This window comes from Prionailurus bengalensis, chromosome A1, assembly GCF_016509475.1.
Source record: "Prionailurus bengalensis isolate Pbe53 chromosome A1, Fcat_Pben_1.1_paternal_pri, whole genome shotgun sequence".
Taxonomy (NCBI): Eukaryota; Metazoa; Chordata; class Mammalia; order Carnivora; family Felidae; genus Prionailurus; species Prionailurus bengalensis.
Window position 1 is genome coordinate 83,678,027 of NC_057343.1, and position 9,740 is coordinate 83,687,766.

The window sequence follows — 9,740 nt, forward strand, 5'->3', positions numbered from 1 at the left end:
TATATCTGTGCTGACAGCTCAGAGCCTGGAGCCTGCTTCAGATTCTCTCTCTCTCTCTCTCTCTGACCCTTTCCTGCTTGCACTCTGTCTCTCTCTCTCTCAAAAATAAACAAACATTACAAAAAAAGTTACAATTAGACAGCAACAGCTGACGAAGTGTTCCTTCATGTCAAGAAAGAAAAACTAAAACTTTCATTAGGCTGAAGAATTGTGAGGAAAAAATAAAACAGCACAGCCTTGCACAAAAAATCAATACATATCACAAAAGACCATTGCAACATATCCTATTATATTCTCCAAAACTTGCCACATCCTGAACCTGTTACCAGAAACTGCAAACTGTATCCCGTTTGCCACTCTGTTCCTAAAAATTACGCGCTGGGATTTAGTTTGACTAGTCTTCATAAAGGACATAGAACTTGTGGGTTTTGTCTATTTAACCCTGAGCTTAATATTTCCCCTTCAGGGTATACTTTTTTGTCTGTAGCCAAAGGCTGTATGGCAGCCTTTGCAAACTGTGTGGCAATAAAGCTTGTTGTAACTGACTAAATCATTGCATTCTAGGATGATTTTGTTGACAATGTGTTCTTACCAAAAAAATATAAGTACATTTGGAGGAAATTTTGGAGGTGATAGGTATGCTAGGGCATGGATTGTGGTGATACACTGTTGTATGCTTATCTGCAAATTCATTAAGTTGCATACATTAATTATGTGTAACTTTTTGCATTTCATTTTTTCTTTAATACAGTAGTATTTCTGTGCTCTCTATATTTGCTGTGAATCTGTATATTGCTTTGGGTAGTATGGACATTTTAATGGTATTTTTTCTTGCAATCTGTGAGCATGGAATATCTTTCCATTTGTTTGTGTTGTCTTCAACTTCTTTTGCCAATATTTTTAGCTTTGTTTTTAAATACAGATGTGTTTGGGACTCCAACTCCAAAACTTCTCAACTTCGTTAATATCTTCAATTTATTCTTCTTAATACTTTTTACTGTCCCTCAATCATGCCCTCACTTCTTTCCTGAATCAGCTTAAATTATATCTACCATTCTTTTTTTACATGTCTTCAACTTTATTGCTCCCTCTTGTTTTATTATATTTGCTTTACTGAATAGCACACTGCTTAAATGAAACTTTTCACACACTTAAGGCAAACACTTATGCAAGTTAATGTGGTTGTATAAAAATTATACCATGATGATGGCTTCATTAAGCACGGGTGGACTTTCCATGTTTCCCAGAATCCTTGTTAGGTCCTAGGTCCATTCCTTGATCCACTCTTTTAAATGACTATTTCATACTGATTGTTCTCTTCTTAAGTTCAAAAAAACCTCCATATTAATTCTGAGTCTTTGGCCTTAATATCTATTTTTATGAGAAATGTGTAAAATTCATGAAGAAGGGAAATTCATATAGATTCTTCCCAGCCCACCTATTTTTATCTCTGCCTATGCATTCTATTTTTTCTCCTAATCAAATTAGGAGCTGTCTGTGCTTCTAACAGGGACCCAAAGTCGCATTTGTGTTCTAGATTCCATTCTGATGCCAACTATTCAAAGGCTTTACCTCCGAGATCCTCCTTTCTCTCTCAACAATCATTGTTTCTCCCTTCACTGAACAATGTTTTTTTTTTTTTTTTGGAATATTAATAGGCTTCATTTCTTCTCCTTACTTCAGTTACTTTAACTATCATCTACAGTCTAGTGATTCCCAAGATTTAAGTGTCTCTAGAAGATGAGTCATTCCTAAACTTGACCATTCTTATAATTGCCTTCTTGTGGTCACTACTTGAATGCCTAAATGGTTTCTAAAAAAAAAAACAAACAAAAAAACAAAAAACATTGATGGGAGCCTGGGTGGCTCAGTGGGATAAATATCTGACTTAGGCACAGGTCATGATCCCATGGTTCATGGGTTCAAGCTCCTCATCAGGTTCTGTGCTGACAGCTCAGAGCCTGGAGCCTGCTTTGGATTCTGTGTGTGTCTCTCTCTACCACTCTCTCACTTGTGCTCTGTCCCTCTCTCAAAAATAAATAAATAAACATTAGAGAAAATTTAAAATAAAAAACATGGTAAATACTGTCCTGATCTCTTCACTCATCAAAAAATTTCACTGCTATTCCAATTATTTCCTCATCTTAGAAAAATTAAAGAGCAAAATTAAGTAACAAGAGGAAGAAAATGAGTCATTTTGCCTCTTCTTTTTTATATTCCAATCTATCGGCAAATGTTGACCCAAAATCTCAAAATGTACCACATCTCGACATCCTCAGTGTTTCTATACCAGGTCTAGACTTGACCATATTTTAGTTTATTGCATGGTCTTCCTAATTTCTTTCTCACCCTCCTATGATATGTTCTAAACCCATTTTTCTCCATAGGTCTTTTCAAGATATATCAATTATGTATTTATTTTCTTAATTATTATATTAATTCACAAGGTTTAAAAGCCAAAAATCACAATATGCACCCACAAAGATCTAGGTATTTTTTCTGCACCTTCTCTTCCCCATTTTATTCTTCCTCTTCTTTCGAAATATAATCTTTCCTTAATATTTTATTTTCACTTATTAATAAATCATTATTTATTTATTTATTTATTTATTTTTGCCAAAGACATTAGGTGATGTGATGCTATTTTATTAAATATTTAAAAATTTAAGCCCAGACAGTGTTTAAATTCATGCACATTTAATTGTATGGTTTGATTATTAAAATTATGTTGTGGATAGTTAAGTCATGAAAAATGGTAAGAATTTTATTTTATTTTTTTACCTCAGGGAGTATTATAAAGCACCATACATTTTCATTTCACACATCAAATTTTAATTTGTTGTTTGGAACTCATTGTTTCTGTGGTAATACCAGTACATAAAAATCATACTCTAAATCCATGCCTTTTATTTCAATGGGTGTCCTCACTCTCCTCCATCCTACTCAGATTTTCTCCACATTTTCAATTCAGTTGTTAGAGTATTGTCATTCTGTGGATTTTACTCTCCTGACTTTTAAATATGTAACAATATAGAGAATACAGGGTATGCATGCAAACTCTACATATTACTAAGAACTCGTCTGTTTTCTTTTCTCTCCTAATTGAAAAATTTATATTATTTCCTTTGGTCATTTTTGCTATTTACATTATCTAATATTTCTCATTGGAATCACACAAAAACTACTAAGTCAGAAAGAATTATCCAAGGGAAATTCGGGATTACCCACATCAGATATTCCAGAAAGTGTTATATGTGAGGTATAATGTGTTTATGTATGTCATACAGCAATGTCCATTTTTTTTATTATTGTAGGGAACAGCTATGAGGGCTGATATCTAGATGTGAATTTGCTAATTATAAACAGGAATTAATGAAATTTAAACATATCCTTAAGCTTTCCATTTCTTTATTTTTTTTAAGTTTTTAATTCTGCTTAGTTAACATCCAGTATTATATTAGTTTCAGGTATACAATATAGTGATTCAACACTTCTATATATCGCCCTGTGCTCATCACAACAAGTGCACTCCTTAATCTCCATTATGTATTTAATCCATTCCCCCACCCTCCTCCGGGGGTTGTTCTCTATAATTAAGAGTCTGTTTCTTTCTTTGTATCTCTTTCTCTTTTTTTCCCTTTGCATGTAAGTTTTGTTTCTTAAATTCCACATACGAATTAAATCATATGGAAATTGTCTTTCTCTGGCTGACTTATTTCACTTAGCATTATATTCTCTAGCTCCATGCCTGTCTTTGCAAATGGCAAGCTTTCATTCTTATTTATGGACGAATAAATGGGTAAATATATACCACATATTCTCTATCAATTCACTGACTGATGAACAATTGGGCTGCTTCCATATCTTGGCTATTGTAAATAATGCTGCTATAAACATAGCAGTATGAAAACAAAACATAGGGATCCATGAAAACATATTGATCCATGCATTCTTGTATTTGTAGGGTAAACACCTAGTAGTGTGATTACTGGATCATAAGATAGTTCTATTTTTAAGTTTTTGAGGAACTTCAATACTCTTTTTTAGAGTAGCTGCACCAGTTTGCATTCCCACTAACGATGTATGAAGTTTCCTTTTCCAGCAAATCCTCACCAACACCTCTTGCTTCTTGTGTTGTTAATTTTAGCCATTCTGACAGGTGTGAGGTAATATTCCATTGTAATTTTGATTTTCATTTCACAGATGATAAATGATGGTAAGCATCTTTTCATGTATCTGCTATAAATGAGGTGGTGCTGACCATTTATTAATTGGATTATGTGTTTTTTGTGGGTGGCATGACCTAAATCCTTTCTCACTTAAAGCCAGCATCCATCTCAAATTCTGGATAACTCTGGGAAGTGGAATGCTTTTACTGTCTCTCTTTTTATGTCTTTGCAAAATCACCCTCAAAGCCACCCAATAGCAAAAGAAGGACCAGGAGCTTGTTATGACAGTCCTCAAACACAAAACCAGAAGAACCAAGAAAAACAAAAAAGGGGGAACTGTAAGGAATAAGTTTAGGAATTCCCTGAGCTTGCACCAATGGGTTAACAAAGAGTAGAGCAGAAAGCATCTGAGAATAGGTAAAGAGTGTGGGACTCCCCCAGCATAGAACAAAGCTTAGAGTGGTAAGCCGCTTCCACAGGATGAAAGTGTCTGAGAATAGGTAAACAGGTAAACATTGAGAAAAAACCACCACAGCAAGGCGAAATTGTCAGGAGCCAATTACAGAAAATTAAAATAAAATAAAATAAAATAAAATAATATAAAATGAAAGAAAAAGAAAGAAAGAAAGAGAAAAAAAAAGTGCTTTGTTGACCCTGGGGTAGCATACTCTATCTGTCTTATCCCCTGGACAAGTTAAGATAAACAGACATGGCGCCTGGTGCTGCCATAGAGAGCCATCTGCTCTGCACTGGGATTTTGTTTTGTATTGACCCAGGTCCCTAACACTGCATATCTTTGAAACCCCCTTTATCTCACATACATGTGTTAATGATCACTGTTTTATTGTCTCTTTCTGCACGTCCATCCTGCTTGTAAGCCTTCATATCCTAAAAAAAATATAGAACAAGGACCCATACTGGGGCGCTAGTCCCCTTATGGGCATTAGCCTCTCTTGCATTCCACTCTGAGTCTGCTTCCTTGCTGGACAAGAGAGAACTTCAGACTCAATGTCTGTGACAACCCCCTTTATTGAATATGTAATTTGCAAATAGCTTCTCCTATTCCAAAGTTTGCCTTTTAGTTTTGTTGATTGCTTCCTTCTCTCTGCAGAAGTTTTGCAATTTGAAATCCCAATATTTTATTTTTGCTTTCCTTTCCCTTTCATCAGAAGACATATCTAAAAAGATGGTGCTGGGGTGCCTGGGTGGCTCAGTCAGGTAAGCATCCAACTTCAGCTCATGTCAAAATCTCGAGGTGGTGAGCTCAAGCTCCGTGTTAGTCTCTGTGCTGACAGCCTGGAGCCCACTTTGGATTCTGTGTGTGTGTCTCTCTCTGCCCCTCTCCCCGTTCTCTCTCTCTCTCTCTTCCTCTCTCTCTCCTTCAAAAATAAATAAACATCAAAAAAAATTTAAAGACTTTGCTATGCTGATGTCAAAGAAATTACTGCCTGTGTTTTATTCTAGGATTTTCATAGTTTCAGATCTCTCATTTATCTTTTCTGTCAATTTTGAAAATATTTTTTGTGTGTGGTGTAAGGAAGTGATCCAGTTTCATTCTTTTGCATGTTTCTTTCCAGTTTTCCCAACACCATTTGTTGAAGAGACTGTCTTTTTTCATTGGATATTCTTTCCTGCTTTGTCAAAGATTAAGTGACCATGTGGCTTTAAGTTGATTTCTTTTTCTTTTCTTTTCTTTTCTTTTCTTTTCTTTTCTTTTCTTTTCTTTTCTTCTTTCTTTTCTTTCTTTCTTCTTTCTTTCTTTCTTTCTTTCTTTCTTTCTTTCTTCTTTGTAGGTTCATTTTCTGGGTTTCTATTCTGCTCCTTTGATCTCTGTGTCTATTTTTGTGCCAATACTTTACTATTTTGTCACTACTGCTTTACAATATACTTTGAAGCCCAGAAATGTGATGCCACCAGGTTTGCTTTTCTTTTTCAAGACTGCTTTGGATATTTGGAATCTTTTGTGGTTGTATACAATTTTTAGTATTGTTTGTTCTATATCTGTGAAGAAAGTTGTTGGTATTTTGATAGGCATTACATTCAATCCATACATTGCTTTGGGTAATACAGGCATTTTAAGAATATTTGCTCTTCAAATCCATGTTCATGGAATGTCTTTCCATTTCTTTGTGTTGCCTTCAATTTCTTTCATCAGTGTCTAATATATTTCAGAGTACAGGTCTTTTACCTACTAGTTTTAATTCATTTTTCAACATATTATTTTGGGTGAAATTGTAAATGAGATTGTTTCCTTAAAACCTCTATCTTCTGCTTTATCATTGGTGTATAGAAATGCAACAGATTTGTGCACATTAACTTTTTATCCAACAACTTTACAACGTTTGTGTATCACTACTTGCCATTTTTTAAAAATTTTTTTTAACGTTTATTTATTTTTTTTGAGACAGAGAGAGACAGAGCATGAACGGGGGAGGGGCAGAGGAGAGGGAGACACAGAATCAGAAACAGGCTCCAGGCTCTGAACCATCAGCCCAAAGCCCGACGCGGGGCTCGAACTCACGGACCACGAGATCGTGACCAGAGCTGAAGTCGGACGCTTAACTGACTGAGCCACCCAGGCGCCCCACTACTTGCCGTTTTTTGATGGAGTCTTTTGGGTTGTCTGTGTGTAGTATCATTTCATGTGCAAATTGTGAACATTTTATTTCTTTCTTACTAACTTGAATTTGCCTGTGAAGCCATCTGGTCTAGGATTTTTGTTTGCTAGAAGTTTTTTGATTTCTGACTCAATTTCTTCACTGGTTATTTGTTCAACTTTTGTATTCCCTCCTAAGTTTTGGTAGTTTATATGTTTCTAGCAATTTATCAATTTCTTCTAGGTTATCCAATTTTTTGGCTTATAGTTATCCATAATATTCTTTTTTGATAGTTTGTATTTCTGTCATATTGGTTGTTATTTCTCCTCTCTCATTTGTTTTTATTCGAGTCTTTTTTTATTGATAAATCTGGTTATAGGTTTATCAATTTTGTTGATATTTTCAGTGAACCAGCTCCTGGTTTCATTGATCTCATCTATTGTTTTGTTGTTTGTTTTTGTTTTTGTTTCTATATCATTTATGTCTGCTCTAATTTTATTTTTTTCTTCTTTCTGTTGGCTTTAGGCTTCATTAACGTTTCTTTTTCTATATCCTATAATCTTTAAATTTATGGTTAGACTATTTATTTGATATTTGTTCTTGCTTCTTAAAATAGCCCTCTATAGCTATAAACTTTGCTTTTAAAGCCACTTTTTCTGTGGCACAAAAACAGACACATAGACCAATGGAATAGAATAGAAACCCCAGAACTAGACCCACAAACGTATGGCCAACTCATCTTTAACAAAGCAGGAAAGGACATCCAATGGAAAAAAGACAGCCTCTTTAACAAATGGTGCTGGGAGAACTGGACAGCAACATGCAGAAGGTTGAAACTAGACCACTTTCTCACACCATTCACAAAAATAAACTCAAAATGGATAAAGGACCTAAATGTGAGACAGGAAACCATCAAAACCTTAGAGGAGAAAGCAGGTAAAGACCTCTCTGACCTCAGCCGTAGCAATCTCTTCCTCGACACATCCCCAAAGGCAAGGGAATTAAAAGAAAAAGTGAATTACTGGGACCTTATGAAGATAAAAAGCTTCTGCACAGCAAAGGAAACAACCAACAAAACTAAAAGGCAACCAACGGAATGGGAAAAGATATTCGCAAATGACATATCGGACAAAGGGCTAGTATCCAAAATCTATAAAGAGCTCACCAAACTCCACACCCGAAAAACAAATAACCCAGTGAAGAAATGGGCAGAAAACATGAATAGACACTTCTCTAAAGAAGACACCCGGATGGCCAACAGGCACATGAAAAGATGTTCAGCGTCGCTCCTTATCAGGGAAATACAAATCAAAACCACACTCAGGTATCACCTCACGCCAGTCAGAGTGGCCAAAATGAACAAATCAGGAGACTATAGATGCTGGAGAGGATGTGGAGAAATGGCAAGCCTCTTGCACTGTTGGTGGGAATGCAAATTGGTGCAGCCGCTCTGGAAAGCAGTGTGGAGGTTCCTCAGAAAATTAAAAATAGACCTACCCTATGACCCAGCAATAGCACTGCTAGGAATTTATCCAAGGGATACAGGAGTACGGATGCATAGGGCCACTTGTACCCCAATGTTTATAGCAGCACTCTCAACAATAGCCAAATTATGGAAAGAGCCTAAATGTCCATCAACTGATGAATGGATAAAGAAATTGTGGTTTATATACACAATGGAATATTACGTGGCAATGAGAAAAAATGAAATATGGCCTTTTGTAGCAACGTGGATGGAACTGGAGAGTGTGATGCTAAGTGAAATAAGCCATACAGAGAAAGACAGATACCATATGGTTTCACTCTTATGTGGATCCTGAGAAACTTAACGGGAACCCATGGGGGAGGGGAAGGAAAAAAAAAAAAAGAGGTTAGAATGGGAGAGAGCCAAAGCATAAGAGACTGTTAAAAACTGAGAACAAACTGAGGGTTGATGGGGGGTGGGAGGGAGGAGAGGGTGGGTGATGGGTATTGAGGAGGGCACCTTTTGGGATGAGCACTGGGTGTTGTATGGAAACCAATTTGTCAATAAAGTTCATAAAAAAAGTAAAATAAAAATAAATAAATAAATAAATAAAAATTAAGCAAGGTTTGCTTAAAAAAAATAAAAAATAAAGCCGCTTTTTCTGCATCCCAGATTTTGGACAATTGAGTTTTCATTTTCATTTATCTCCAAGTACTTTTGACTTGTCTTTATTTCTTAGTTGCATTCATTATTTAGTAGAATTTTTTTTAACCTTCATGTCTTTATGGTCTTTCCAGATCTTTTCTTGTGATTGACTTCTAGTTTCATAGCACTGTGAACCAAGCAATATGCATGGTATGTTTTCAGTCTTCTTGTAGAATGTTTGTATGTATTGGAAAGAATGTCTCTCCTGCTGTTTAGGATGGGATGTTCTGAATATATGTGTTAAATTAAAATGATCCAGTGTGTCATTCAAAGCCACATTTTCTTGTTTTTTTTTTCCGTCTAGATAATTTTTCCATGGATATAAGTAGAGTGTTAAAGTCCCCTATTATTTTGGTATTATTATCAATTAGTTTGTTTTAATTTTTTTATATATTTGGGTGCTCTCATGTTGGGTGCAAAAATATTTACAATTGCTATATCTTTGTGTTGAATTGTCCCCTTTATTATTATATAGAGTCCTCTTATGTCTTTTCTTACAGTCTTTGTTTTAAAGCCTACCTTGTCTGGGGCGCCTGGGTGGCTCAGTTGGTTGAGCAGCTGACATCGGCTCGGGTCATGATCTCATGATCATCATCTCGCATTGGACTCCGTGCTGACAGCTCAGAGCCTTGAGCCTGATTTGGATTCTGTTTCTCCCTCTCTCTCTCTCTGCCCCTCCCCTGCTTGTACTCTGCCTATCTCGTCTCTCAAAAATAATTAAAAACAAGCATTAAAAAAATTTAAATTCTACCTTGTCGTATAGAAGTATTGTTACTCTGGTTACCTGTTGACATCGTTTTGAAT